The sequence below is a fragment of the Tachypleus tridentatus genome, chromosome 13, assembly GCF_004210375.1.
Source record: "Tachypleus tridentatus isolate NWPU-2018 chromosome 13, ASM421037v1, whole genome shotgun sequence".
Lineage (NCBI taxonomy): Eukaryota > Metazoa > Arthropoda > Merostomata > Xiphosura > Limulidae > Tachypleus > Tachypleus tridentatus.
Genome location: NC_134837.1, coordinates 134,599,767 through 134,616,093, shown reverse-complemented (window position 1 = coordinate 134,616,093; position 16,327 = coordinate 134,599,767). Strand labels below are relative to the sequence as shown.

Below are 16,327 nucleotides of genomic sequence, written 5' to 3'. Positions count from 1 at the left end.
TTTATTTTGTGAATCAGCAAAAGCTGGAAGTTTAGAATCAAGTGTTGGATAAAAGTAGTGTTATTGTTTATTTCTAAAACCACAAAACATGCACCTGAGAAAGTAAGATTATGGGGTAAATTTACGTACAGTGAATGACGTATAAGGTGTTTTCAAAGCTACAAACATATATCACTTGTTTTAGTACTTACTGTTCATCCGTATATAACTAAGCTGCACATGGCCCAACAGAAACTTTAGAAAAAAGTTTTTAAACAAAAGAGTTCGTAGAATTCAACACCTGACTAAAACATGTGATCAGAGATGGACCAATTTGAAAACAACAACTAAAACACTATAAATAACCCAATCACAACCATTCCATCATAGTCTCAGTGTGTGATCTAGACACACTAGAGAAGGTCCTGAAATTCAACCATGACAAAGAACCTCAAGATGAGGTAAAGTTTCTCTATCTTTATTTGTACTTGAACCTTGTTATTTAAATGCGTGGGTTAATGTTCAAAGGGTCAAGCGTTTTTACATAATGAGTGAATGTAAAACAGTTGATGTAAGAACTCCCTCATCAGGTTTCACAAATATTATACAATAAGACCTCGATTAAAGATTATTTCATAAATTTATGTTTTACTTATTGCTTCTTTTCTTGAAAATGTGATAAGTTTCGCATTCCAGATTTTCTTCTTTTCCATTATGTTATTTACGTAAGTATTCTAATAGTGTTAATACTTTATCGAGATAGGAACCCTCAAAATAGAGATTATATATTTATAAAGTACAGATAATACAAATATTACCTCTAGTCTTTATATAACGATTACTATGTAGAGTTTTCACGTTATTCCATTGAAAATCCCAATGACTATTCCTCTTTGTTAATAATAAGAACTTGTTAACATATAACCCATCATTGTAATCAATCATTACTATTATCCTTCCATGTGATAATAACCAACTGTTATCATTACCAATAACAATCAACCGTTACTGTAACTCCATTTATTTACATGTCTTGACAAACAACCGTTACTATTTCCCATCATAGTTGTAATAATGACTCGTTACTTACCCTGACAGTATTTACAAACCATACAAGATTCTCGCCTTACATTTTCTGAACAAAAGAAGCAAATCATATCCTTCCACGGACTCCATACTTCGGCTGACTGACTTCGAACAATTCCTGGGTTTGAAACGTCTGTGGTCCTTCAACGCCGACATTAAATGCAAAGTAAAGGACATGACTCGTTATTCTAGACATAAGAACTATCCCACGTACGCAACTAGAAAGGCTAATCTTGCTCCATTCAGTTTATTAGAGGTTGACACTCTCGTCTATAAGGATAAATTACACAGCGACAGAGTTCCTTTATTCCTCATAAATCATTCCTTAACCAGACAAATTAGCAGAATTGTTCAACGCAACCTTACATGTCTAACAAGAGATATCACATCTAATGACATTTTTACCACCTCACATTGAACTTCATTCAAACGTAAGAGTAATTTGAAAGACTGTCTAATACGTTCCTAATTACACTATGAAATGTCTATACTTACACAAACTAACAGAACTCGTCCATGTGGACGATCTACTTATCTGAAATGAGATTATATCACTAACTTATCAAGTCTTTCTAGTTTCACGTAAAAGACCATTTCGCCTGTGCGCCAGAGTGCATTTTTCACTATATTCGCTGAACTTGATATAAACAACTCTATATTGGCGAAACAATTAACAGATTAGGTGACAGATTCCGTGAACATCACGGTACCTTCGGCCACTTGGTCTCCAAACATTTCGTCACCTCGGATTACAACACAAATGGTGACACGTGTCTAATCGTTTTATTTATTACGCATTCCCGTAACAACAATGGTCATGGAACCTTACGACATAAACTTAAACTGTCTCTCATCACACGGAAATAATAAACATTTTTCTTTTAAGAAATTATAGTTTCTGTTAAGCATCTCTTTGCCACCGCTGTTAACTTGATGCCCTCAGTTTCGAAGTCCTATATCTAGGGATTTTCACCACTAGAAACCATCTCTCGATACCTATGGTGGGCAGTGCACAGATAGCCCATTGTGCAGCGCCGTGTTTAACTACAAATAAACAAAAGAGAACTTGACGCCGCCTACACTTATTTACCTAATCATCATTATTACATTACAATATTTTTATTGTACTATTTATTTTACGCAGAACATAATTTAAAATCTTTATATATTTTAACCCTAAAACGATCCTGACTAAGCCTTTGTACCATGTAATTCAGCTCAAAGTGTCTGACGAGTTGCTTCTACACGAAGTGTAGAAAGTAATAATAAAGATTTTATTATATACGTGTCTTTTACCAGTTTAACACATTATTTCACACACTTATGTGAAGAAATGATTATTTAGTTTCTTTGGATTCTGCGAGAAGAAATAATTCATTAAGTTCCGTTACTATTAGAAGCATCTTCTTTTCCTGTTTAGATCTCCAGTAATAATAATAATAATAATAATAATTTTTCGTTTTAGTTAAAAAAAGATATGTGAGTGTTTGCATATTAATATTTTCTAAATGATTCTTCCGTGTAGGATGTTGACACTTGTGGCATTGTTTATATTCCTGAATTATAACTGGGCAGTGATGACCGAAGGGTTCATATTAAGTCGTTCTAGCTTCCTAAACCACTATAAAACTAATGATGTTAAGGCACCGTCAATAGATTCTATTACACTCAACCAAGCAGTCGACAAAGCCCATGAAAAACTGACTCAACGACAACTAGAAAATTCTGTATCTGGTAAGTGATATTAGGATGTAAGAAAACATTTATAACAGTTAACTATGGACCAATTTGAAAACAAAATATATTTTAAAATGTGAAACGAAATGGGAACATGAATAAATGTTTTATTTTTCATCAACTGAATTTTTGTAAGAATTACATCTAAATTTCAAAACTTGAACATAGCGTAAATTTCGAATTAGTTTATGTTCATTATAAAGGTTAGTTACCTAACAGAGAAAGTGGCTTCAGTCATTCTAGCTTTGGTTTCAACTATAGATTGAAGAATTTTTTTCCAAGTTTAAGTTGTATTGATACTAAAAATTATATTACGAATAAAATAAATTGGTGATAGGTAGCTTAAGTGTATCGATTTTAATTTTGTTTCTCAATTGAACTGAAATAAAATATTCTTTTCCGCATAAGATAAACAATCTTATACACCTTGTGATAACATTATATTATTTACTATAATAAAGGGAGTCATTTGATGGTTAAAAAATTCGCCAAATTATTCGTGTCCATCGGCGATGAAGAATTACTACAAACGAATGTTAAGGACAGGTCAAGTTTCAGAGATCGATAAAAAAGCCAGTCTTTTAGAAGAAACGACGAAAGTTTTGGTCAAAGAGTAAGTCCTAAGTTAGAGAGTAAGATACGATTAATTTTAAAATAAGGTATTTATTAACCTACGCTTTATAACATTGTGATGCTCTAGTTTATCACTCCAAAGTTAACGACTATACAGAGATATAACTATTGCGGCTTTCTCATAAGTTCTATAACAAATAAACACAGTTTTACAGCTGCGTACTGGTTGAAAGCAAAGTGTTTTCTTGTTACACATCAAAGTAGTCGTATTTCAGTTTTTGAATTACGTTATATTTGTGGACAAGATACACAACGCCATTGTTTATAATGTCAATATTTTGTAGGCTGAACCTGAAAGACAACGACATGCCTGCCCTCGCTGCTGTTGATCTGGAGAAAAGTAAACTACAAGATATCATCAGTGATATCAAGACAAAGCAGAGTATCATATGCAACCCTTCACAGAAATACCGAAATATTGATGGCACCTGCAACAACGACATGTATCCAGAAGTGGGATCTTCCTTCACGTGCTTACACAGAATTCTCCAGCCAAACTACGCTGACGGTAAGTATGTAAGGTATTCACCGATTTGAAATTTATTAATAATTATTACATTCTCTAGAGTTATTAACAAACATATTTTATATCGTACTTAACAAAAAAATGACATGTACATCTAGTTTTACTCTCATAGTGCACAAAGATAGTTATAAAATAAACACCAATATAGAAAATATTCTCTGTTTTTACTTTGTCAATACAAATGATCCTGATTTTGGATTTTTTAAACAACCAACGAACACATAAGTAACATGTGAAAACAGTAAATAAGTGTTCTACTCACAGGAGTTTCTGAACCAAGAAAAGCTATTTCTGGTGAGGAACTGCCGAGTCCACGTCTGGTATCATCTACTATTCACACTGACAAGGATAACCCAGCACACTTCACCCACTTTGTGATGCAGTGGGGTCAAATAATTGATCATGATTTGACATTTGCCCCTTTCTCCAGTTTTCCTGAAGAAGAACTCATTTTAGGAGGTACGTTTGAAACGCTTTTCATCCAGTATTAATTGTTGTTCTCACATGTATAAACAGACTTACTTTTCAGGTTCACAGCCATCAATTTGATATTAATTAAGTTCTTAACCGTTATTTCTAATAATTCTTGTCAAGTTTTTAGCTGTATCTTCATATGAGTATTTTCAAGTTCTTAAATGTCTTTTGATGTGATTCATGTCATTTATTTGATATCACTCAGGTCAAGTCAGAGCTGATTAAGATTCACAATTTCTTTTTATATGAATATAAAAATTTTATAACATCAAATAAGGAGACTATTTTATGATAATCAGTTCCATAGATCTATAGTACGATGATTTGTGTATTTTAATTTTATATTTGTATAGTTTACAGTTCATTAAAACAATCAAATATACATTTTGTATAATTCTAACAAAGTAACAAAGTATATTTTTTGTAAGAATATGAATATGCGTACTTTTCCCCTTAAGTTTATATTTTATAAATAGTCTAACATAAGACTAAACGGTTTGTCTTTAAACAAACAAGATGGAGGTGTACTTGTGGACTGCTGTGATCCGAATCAACAGAACCCTTTATGCTTTCCCATCTCCATTCCTTCAAACGATCCTTTCTATTCCCAGTACGATCAAACATGTCTGAGTTTCAGAAGGTCCGCAAAATGTTTAACCACAACGCTTGGTAAGTCAAAAACAGCCCTTTCCAGGGTAATTATAATATCATGATATGTATATTATTTAATCATTTCAACTGTCTAATATCTATGTAGTGAATTAAGTTAGAGGGAGATTTTATTTACTATTAGGTGATTTTATTCTTAAAGAAGTAGTGCTGTTCATGTTATTGTATGAAATATAGTGTATTATTTCTAACATCATAATTCAAACCAAAACTTTTACTTATATTTAATAAGAAATTCCTATATACAGAACATAAAAAAATTTATGGTCGTTCCTAAAAAAATAAATGAAACGCTTAATACATTTTACACTTTTCTTACCAAGATATTAAGGTCACGGTTTATATTCTTCCTGTACATAACTATCCTGAAATTAATTTTTGAAAGTACTTCATTTTTTACTATTTTCTAGAGAGAACAATATCTGTCACTGAAATGCATAAACTCTGAAAATACAATATCTAGTTATAAAATAAATAAACTAAATCATTAAAGTATTAAGAAATGATGTTTACACAGATAGCACATTGTGTAGCTGTGTGCTAGATTACAAATCATTAATCAATTAATGGATTGAACATAATTAACTTCGGTAATCGATCTGTGATCACGAGTAACCCTAAATTAGTAGAGACAACAAAAAACATTAATTTCAATAAGGTTTTAGACACCGTATTAGAGTTTAATAAGAACCAAGATTTGTATTCTGATTAACGATTCTCTGATGGAACAAATTAACTCGTTCTGATCAAAAAGGTATTTTTGATTAGTTGGTGTTTAGTGAAATTCTACAGTATGGAATGTTTGCGGTGTCCATCAAAGGGAATTGAACACTGAATTTTATAGCTACAAACCTTTACGCTTATCGAAGTGAAGGTGAAAGTACTAATCTAATACTGTGATATAGATGTGCTTCAAAATAACAATGCAATACCATAAGGGTTAGAGTTACATCTACGCTAGTTATTCTATGAACAATAAATTACTACACCAAAAATACAACTGAAAATGTGACAGTTATTCCCACAACATGACTCTTTAAACATATTTAATAAAAAACGTTGACTAGAAGAATGATGTTGAACTTTTTTTTAGTGAAACTGAAAAAACGACATACAATATATCACATTCTAATCATACATTTACATTCTTTTTATACAGAGACAAAAATATAATCTTTATTTGATTCAGACCTTTAATCGTTTAACTGCACGTCTTTAACAGTTTTATTAAAATTCTATCACTACCTGAGACTCTAATGGTTGTTTATCTCACTCCAAGCATCCAACATTTATCTTTAATATGGTTTTTTAATTAATATCAGAATGTTTACATTGTGATGACGATACTAAAACGAAGGTACTTTTAACTTCCGCTGTCATAATTTAAAATTGAAAGTTAAAAAATTAAATTTCTAAAACGTTTTTAAAATATTAGGTTAGAATAATATAAACCAATTCATTGGGTTATGATCAACTTGTTCTGTATTTCTGGTAATATTAATCATTTCTTGTTGTCTTATTAAAATTTACCCAAACTGTAGGAACTCGGGAACAGATAAACGCCCTCACAGGATTTCTTGACGGGTCAATGGTTTACGGAAGTCAACAAAATACGAGTGAAGCTTTGAGAACTTTCCAGAACGGTAAGTCACTATTTTGGCTTTACATTTAAGGTTTTTGGAAAAAAAGTGTGCCATTACTTCTACGTTATAGAATCAATTAGTTTGTGCCTTAAAATATTTCGGTTAAGATGGAACAAACGATATTTGACTCTGAACCTGCATGCTGAGATAAAAGAACTGTTGTTGCACGCACTTATGTTCTGTTTTGCAAATTAATGTATCGATTTTGTTATGAATAACATTTTGATACATAAAAGCATGTTTGCCGTGACTGACAATAGGCTTTTAAACTTCTGTCGTTACAAGTAGTCTGTTTCCGTGACAGTTTGGGTTAATCTCACTTTTCGAGATTGCATACAAATGTATGTTGGATAACGTAAAATTTCCCCTTGGAAAACTCTGAATATCCTTCTCTGATCCAGAATATCAGAGACCCAGATAAGTTTTTTGTCGTGTCATGACGAGTCTCAATCTTCTAAAGTTGCTAAACATCTGACAACACATTTTATATTTATTAATCACAAACCGCGAAAACGTTCAATCTCTACATCGTAAAAAGTGCTTAAAAGTGATCCAGATCCAGAACAAAATAATAAGAATAAGTGATCTCTATTAGAACAAAAAGAATTTGGGATAATAACTGAGATCGAACTTCTGTCCAAACTGAATCTCAAACAATTCCCTCGTTTCAATGAATATAAATGAGTATAATAATATGTCAATTATGCTACACCTACTGCCGACGAGGCCTTTTTTAGAAAACCAGGGATCATCAGGTTAGATGGGATACAGTCAGTGATCACGAAAGAACCTTTCCTACCTGGCAATCTACTGCGATGAAGGTTACCAAGACCCAGAAACCCAACGTTCATAAGCTTTCATAAAATTATTGTTCGAAAAATTTGAAATGACCACAACCATAATTATCAAGTACGTCACCACTTCCATACAACTAGAACGGATTCTTTATGTCTTTATTGGGTTAAACGTAGTATTGTTCACATATAATAAATATTCGATGAAATTCTGTCCAGATTTGAATTCTGTGTTAACCCTTATCATCCTTTGCATAGACTTACTTATAAGAAAATCGAAGTGTCACCCAACAGTCCAAAATCTTGGTAACCAACAATGGTGGAAGTACTTCCAAGCATAGAACGTGATCTAGAATTTTGCGTATAGTGTGATTAACCACCATTATATTTAATTATGCCTGATTATGTAGTTCACATGAATAAATGTATGACAGAAATAGTCTCCAGATAGAATAACAGTTCTGGTTTATTTTCCTGAATAGCAATTATAATAATAATAACATACTGTGTCTCTAGTGAGTACTGAATTGTATTCAAAATTAGAAATTAAACAGTAACTGTACGAGTATGAAGACCTAATATTTAAAAATACTCATAGATATATTTTCTTTCTATTCTCTTTCAGGTTTATTAAAAAGTTTCACCGATCCCAACGGTAAAATGCTTTTACCACAAAGTCCCAAGCCATCAGAAGACTTATGTAGCGACACTTCCCAAAACCTGTACTGTTTTTTTGCAGGTAAAGAAGTCGTTTCGTACCTAGTAGTGGTTTTACATAATAGCAATGATAGTTTAGCATGTAGATAAATACAAATAAACGTAATCGGTGTATATTTTCAGGAGTTTCTTGAACCACTAAATCGCTGGCGAATATAGTAATACTAAAGTAGACTTCATTCATCAATGTAGGGTAGCTATTTCCTGTTTTCCTTCAGATCTATATTGAAGATTTTGATTGTGAGACGAAGTACTAAAAATACAATTTCCCACTTGTAGCTGAGGACTTTAAGCTTAGAGGTTTATAACATTAAAACCGATTGTTAATACCAGTTGTAGGCACTGCTGTGTTTGATCTGTTCGAATTTCGCGCAAAGCTATATAAGGGCTAACTGTCCTACCCGTCACTAATTCATAAGTGAAAGACTCCAGTGAAAGAAGCTAGTCATCCTCATTCACGGGTGAGGGCAACTTCTTTTACCAAAGTTTATTGCGATTGACTGTAACATTATAATGTTCCCACTTCTGAAAAAAAGGAGCACGTTTGGTAGTACGAGGATTCGAACCCTCAACTATCAGAATGCGAGTCAAGTTCACTGAACTTCTGCCCTTTTCAGGTCAGCACACGTAACTCATTATGTCGCTTTGCGCTTAAAAACACACACTTTTAGTCATATTTCTTTAATACAAACAGTCAGAGAACCACGAACTACTTTCAAGAGAAACTTATTACTCTTCCCTTTTGCCCCTTACGTAACCTTGAATCAAGGACTGTTGTATTTACTAATTCTTTGTTTAGCCAAATTCATACCAGCTACGTGTAAAACTTACCACTAATTAACCACCGAAATATCATCGTAAGTAATAGTATTGTCTACATGTTAATAGACTTTTCAAATATTAAAATTGCGTATAATGTTTTAAACAGGGGATGATCGACTAAATGAACAACCAGGTCTAACGGCCATCCATACGGTGTTGTTAAGACAACATAACATGATAGCAAAATCGTTGATGGTTCTAAACCCTTGCTGGGATGATGAAAAACTGTATCAGGAATCCAGGTGGAGATATTATAATGTTATTTTCAGACGAACTAAACATTATTTTTAAGTGAAGTTTCAAGTATATGTTACCTGTATGATATTATAAAACTACAAAAAAACACATTCAAAGTTTACTTGCTAGTTACTATGTTATTTTAATCAGAAAGAGAACTAGATAACCACGATAAATAAATGAACCTTATATTCTGTTTAATGTACATAAAACAATGTAATACATATGGTGTTTGTGTAATTTTTATAGATATTAAACAAAGAAGAATAAGAAAGCTACATCATTATGTATTTCTTATATTATTAACATATTAAGATGTTGTTACTGTTTGTATGGTGTGTATTTAAAACATACAATAAATGGTGTAACATGAAAGTTTGAATATGTATTTAATACAGTTATACGATATTAAAATATCAATATTGTTTTTATATTCTCTAATCCAGGAGATTCGTGATCGCCCAGATTCAAATGATTACATACAACGAGTTTCTTAGGGTTGTCTTAGGTGATTACTATGACTGGAATCTAAAACCTCTATATTTTGGCTTTACTAATTACGACCCGTACATCAACCCATCCATTTTGAACGAGTTTTCTGCATCAGCATTTCGATTCGGTCATACGTTAGTTCAAAACCTGTTCAACGAAATAAATTCTGCTGGAACCACTACGAGTTTTCAGCTACGGGAAAGTTTCTTTAAACCATTTGCAATGTACGATGGACAACTGGATCGAGTTCTTAGAGGACTAGCTGCCCAGCCTGCACAAGAATTTGACAACTTTATTGTTGAAGACGTAACTAATCACCTATTTCAGAAGCCTGGGGAAGATTTTGGTTTGGACCTTGCGTCCTTTAACATCCAAAGAGGAAGGGATCATGGAATTCGGGGCTACGTTGACTATGTCCAAGAGTTCTTTAACCTACCGATTGCAACTTTTTCAGATTTGGATATTTTAATGCCTTCAACGGTTTGGACGGCGTTTGAGAATATTTATAAGTAAGCCCTAGTTTTTAATACAAACATGTAGGAGGACGTTCTGTATTTAGGTAATTATTGTGTTAATTCGTATTCAGTTTTTGGTGATGTTAACATTATACGTGTTATAGTTATAAGTTTATTTTAAATAAAATACAAGTCTTATTTTTCCTTTTAGTATTGTAATTATTCATCAAGGTTTTATAAAGTTGTTCAAAAACGAATATTATGGACAACACCAGTGAGTTACACTTGTTTTCCCCAATATTACTATTTTATTAACGTATTTCTTTACATATTGTGTACGTTTAGGGTTTGAGTATCCATATGTAAGTTTTTGTTCAATCATTATTTCGCATATTGTGTACAAAAACTTAGTATACACCACATATTTTTCAAAATACACAAAGTTTCTAGGATATAAAACTCTTATATCTTTCTATATTAATATTTTATATTAATATTATTAATATTATAAAATTAATAATAATTTATATTAATCTTATACCGGTACATCTGATCTGTAAAATATGTTTTACTTCCTGATCAAGTATAACTTAAAAACATTTCTGTACCAATCAGACCTATACATTATTTTTAGGTCAGTAAAAGACATCGATCATTTCTCTGGTGGAGTTGCAGAAAACCCAGTAACTAATGGAGTTGTCGGACCAATTTTTGCCATTATTATTCGTTATCAGTTTCTAAAACTGAAATATGGAGACAAATATTATTTTGAGCACTGGAACCAACCTGGTTCTTTCACACACGGTAAGCCTACATAGTTGTTCTATTTCGAAAAGCTGTACAGAATTTATATGCAATATGAATTCGCGAAAACTTTCTATTCTAAATACATAGAGGGAATCTAATAAATGTTAATGTCTAGTTTTAGTGGCTTCGTAGTTTTCGAAAGTCGTTATTTTATGTAATATATAACAATAGTGTAAAATCGATGAGAGCCAACGTTTCCCTGCCTAGGCTTATGTTACCAGGTCAATGTCGAAAAGATTTTTGAAACTCCGTTGAGGAATTTCCCGATGAGCATAACTTTCTTCACACGCGATCAAAGTCATACGAATAATTACCATAATCATAATAAAGCATAAAATAGTCGTGAATGTTCCAAATAGCAGGATAATACTTTTACGATCGTAAAATAAAGTACGATAAAGTTGGTATTTTAGGTAACTCGGGGTAACAACAGAGAAAGAAGTGACAACAACTGCTGTTTGTATCACATAACAACAACAAAGAAATTGATTAATAAAAAATATTAACCATGTTTTGATCGAGTGCTGCTCATTGGATGTCGGAATGTAAACCATAGATTGTGTTGTACGAAACAAAACTCTTTATCAGGTTTTAGGTATAATACCTGGGGGTTTTAGATGCAGCAAAACCTCTCCGTCCACTTTGTTGTTCGTGTCTTGTTGTCGTCGAAAACCAATCATAGCATTCAATACTTAGAGGTCTTGGGTGCATTATAATAACGACAATTAAATCATACTATTATAATAATAACAGTGGAATCATACTCTGACAATAATATGTCAAGCTTTGTTGTAGGTGAGCTGACTGGTTGACTTCCTTCTAAGTTGTAGTCTGTGTGTGTGTTTTTCTTTTAGCAAAGCCTCAACGGGCTATCTGCTGAGCCCACCGAGGGGAATCGAACCCCTGATTTTAGCGTTGTAAATCCGTAGACTTACCGCTGTACTAGCGGGGGGGTAAGTTGTAGTCTAACATTTGAAAATTAGGGACATCTAGTGCAAATAATCCTCGAATTAGTTTGAAGAAAATTTAAAACAAACAGGTTATGCTCTCAGTGCAACAAATAAGAAAATACCTTCGTAAAAGGTTTGTGATACCCAAATATATTAGGACTATGAAAATTATTTTTTAGTGTACCCGCTTATAAACCTCGTATCTCATTACAGATTAACTTCTTTTTTTCTCTCCAAATGATAGTGCCAAATTGGTCTGCTCAGAATCGATTATTTCGCTCGCATTTTAATTTTTAAAGATAAAGCCTAATAATATTCAAGTAAACGAGTATCGTCTAAAGGTTAATATTTCTTTATACAGTAATGATATAAAATAATAATCATGATAAGACAAATAACCTTTTCACAAACGTCTTTCAAACCTTTACAGAACCCAATAATGAATTACATTACACGCAAGAAACACAAGAGAAAATATGAATAAACAGTGTAAATTAATCCACCGATCTACAACTTTCAAATACCTGGTAAGCCTAATGAATTCACTATGCTTCAGACCTCCACTTAAACGAAATATCACAATTACTTCATTACTAGAAACAGATTTGTCATAAAGTGTCTCTGTTATTTTTGTTTCACCAGTACTTTCGTACTATTTCTTTTATCGGTTAACTAACTGTTTTGAGCGTTTTACTTAACCCTAATGGTTATGAAGAGATACAGGTGATTGATTCACCTTGGAAAGTGTAAAGGGCGAAGAAGATCATCATAACAATTGGAAACCTATTTCAAATAACTTTTAAATCTAGTTAACTAAATGAAATAAATACCAGTTTAATTATTTTTCTAGTGTTGCGTATTTGTTTGTAAAAATGATACAGTCATTAATATAACGGTAATTTTACGAAACCAAATCAATTTCATCGAAGTGTTTGTTATTTCTTTAGAATAAATAAACATGTTTGTATTTTAAACAGATCAGTTGAAGGAGATCCGAAAAAACTACCTTGTCTAAAATTTTGTGTGACAACAGTGACGGGATACAGGAATTACAATTCAATGTGTTTCTTCCAGCTTCTTTTAAGTAAGAAAAAAAACTATATCTTTTATATATTTATAAACTATGTAAATAGGATGTTAACGGTTAAAATGATTATATTCCTTCACAATTAAATTTGAGAAACGTCTCAATACGTCAAATTTAAAAACGGAAAAATTAAGTTATCTGTTCATTTCCACCCGTCCAGATTACTACAGGTTAGATTTCTTAGCGCATACAGGTTATTAGCGTAATTTATTACACTCTCATCGCATTAGCCTAATAACTTTATTATACCCACATGGTGCTAAGCCTAATTCATTTATTATATCGACATGGTAATTACCGTAATTTCTTTATTACACTTGCTCAGTTTCTATGTTACATCTATGTAATTAGCCTAATTCTATATTACAAAAAAATAATCACTAGCCAAACTTCTTTGTTACACATACACGGTCATTTGCCTAATTTTTATATTACATTTACATGGTCCTTAGCCAAATATCAATGTTACAATGGTTTCTTACAATTTAAGTAAAAATAAAATACGTTTACAAATTGAAACACGTAAGATTCTCTTGAAGTTAATTTTGGAAAATAAGAACTTAAGCCTAATGTAGACGCTATCGTATCTCATTGTTAATGTATCACTTTTATTTATTTGTTTCGTAATTATCATTTCTAACTAACCCAATTTTTAAAATAAAAACAAATTTTGTACTTGTTTTAGCAATCCAGTTTACCTCTGCGCGGAAAGACTAGAAATAAGCGTAAACCCTTGGTTTGATCGTTGTGAGTACATTTGAATTATCTAAGATTTAAATGTGTTGCAGAAGCTAAGAAATACATGAAGGTCTTAAACACCAGATGGACTTAGTGTCCTATGAAAATAAGTCATCTTTGTTGATCCGTAACTTAAAAACTGATTCCACTCTTGTACTTGATTTTGTAGATTTTGAATCAGGTGATATACAATAAATATGTATTAAACCAATTACAAAGAAACACCACGTTAATATTTTTAGTCATGTCAAGCATAAACAAGTTAAAAACAATAAATAAATTCAGTTTCTCTATCCCTTTTCTCACACATAGTAGTGAAAGCGAAAAAAAGTTACCCTCGGTTGAGAGATATATTAATATTGTGAAACAAAGTGTGTTTATTTTGACTTACTGGTTTTTATTTATCTTTATATTCAGCATGTAGCAAGTGATGAAAGAAAATCGTTTCTGAAAATACATGACTACCGGCATCGAACTTTTGAGAATTTGCCTTAACACAACTTTTGCACCGAAGAGATGAACTATATGCACGATATTATTTTGATATATATTTCACATTTAGTAACTATTAACTTTTATTTAATGGTGTTTTCAAACAATACTTTGAATTTTGAATAAATTATTCTTGCAGCTTTTATTATAGTGTCATTTGTTTATGTTGTAATATGAAACATCGCTTCTCAAAATCATAGTTTTGATCAATGAAAGTGGTTCAATATTTTAAAAGTAATACAAGGGTTTGACGTAATCACAGTTAATCAAATAATTCAATTACACTATGATACACCTTAAAGTTTTGTAAACAATCTATTGATATGACATTTTACCAAGGATTGTCAGTAACAAGGAGAAATGGAAAGGAAGGGTAGAGTCTAAGTTGTGGATATTAAATGATGTTATATTCTATAAGAATCTAATGGAGAATTATTCAAGGAAGAGGAGATGAATTGTGACGTCACAGAATGATAAAACTTGATTTGTATTAGATTAATCAAAAGGGTGATAGTTATTTATAAGTCTAACATAGGTTATTTGAAGGAATTTATTTCATCATATTGACACTAGTGGATAATAATATATTTTATTTATAACATTGATTTGTTTTTTTGTTATGATATACATGTACACAGATCATAAGTCTTTTTTAGTTTAGGTTGTAGCAGATTTTTCTTTTATTATGCTAGTAGCTGAAAATGCAAATTAAACGATTTATGTGATTAGTAATAAATTCATTTGATCGATGCGTCCCCAGTTGCACAGTAGCGTGTCTGTAGCATAATTGAGAGCTCATTTAAATATCATAATTTTTAATACTTTTGAGAATTTATACCACCAGAAGCGAGGTCATGCACTTAATAATCAACATCTATCCATCGATATTTATTGCCATCTGTTGGGTTGAATAGAGTTTGAAAAATATTTAAGTAGTGCATGGTATGTTTATCGTTTATATATATATATTTATTTAATATATAGAAAAGCCAGTAAGTTTTGGTAACATTACGTTCCACCAACGGCTTTAATGGCAAGAAAAGTATAATCTAATATTGTAAATGTAATAAAAAAGTAGAAATCGCAAACTGCAAAACTGAACATTTGTATGTATCCTCCAAGTCTTACTAAGTAAAATAAGTATTAGCATTGTAAATTACAGCTCACTTCTATAGCTCTCAGTACAAATTACAATAGATTTTTAAATACGACATCATCAGAAATATGAATTTTCTTTGAGTTGTAGTTACAGAACAAAGTACAAATTGTGACATATTTCTTATTATTTATCAATTATCATAACAACCGTTCTTAACGTTATATTTATATTTAAAAATGTACGTAACTTACAATGTAAAATACGTATTGCGAAATACTCGCCTACGTATTGAAGTTGTAAAATATTCTCGACTGTAAGAATCGACAATATAAGTTTTCACGTACACAGTCGTTTATCGTCTATATTGTCGTGAAAGCTGAAGTTTCTAGAAATTCTTGTCAGGCCTATAAAGATAACCAACGCGATGCGCCAAGAGACATTATTGGTTTTCTATAATAAAACTCGGTGGAAAAACTCGGCTTGTGATCGGTGAAGGACACAGTTATCTCCCTGATAAGTGAACTGTACCTACTTAACTAAAAACTAATGTGCTCAATCCCACTATTCGTTGGTAAAAGAGTAGCCCAAGAGTTGAAGGTGGGTGGTGATAAAAAACTGCCTTCCCTCTAGCGCAGATAGTCCATTGATTAGCCTTGCGTCAAAATGAAAACAAACAAATAAACAAAAACAGTTATTTAGTGTCTACAAATAACATTAAATTTCACTGTGGAAAATCAAATAGTTTAAGAAATAAATTTTAGTTAAACCATTTAAATAGTTCCGAATCCAGCTTCTCTGAACTACAGGACCAATGAGACACATAAATATACGAAATATAAAATAAATTTACCATTAGATTAATTAATAGCCAGCATACATATGTTTTTGTT

General features: G+C 31.7%; 1 pseudogene across 1 annotated transcript; it reads left to right on the top strand.

Moving 5' to 3' along the window:
- Positions 1-230: 230 nt before the first annotated feature.
- Positions 231-14,483, top strand: LOC143240842 (chorion peroxidase-like; annotated as a pseudogene). The gene is made up of 14 exons (XR_013021993.1): positions 231-440; positions 2,591-2,799; positions 3,264-3,415; positions 3,720-3,943; positions 4,226-4,420; positions 4,952-5,104; positions 6,646-6,747; positions 8,167-8,280; positions 9,187-9,322; positions 9,764-10,318; positions 10,899-11,068; positions 12,999-13,105; positions 13,794-13,855; positions 14,264-14,483. The product of XR_013021993.1 is annotated as a chorion peroxidase-like (transcript).
- Positions 14,484-16,327: the final 1,844 nt, after the last annotated feature.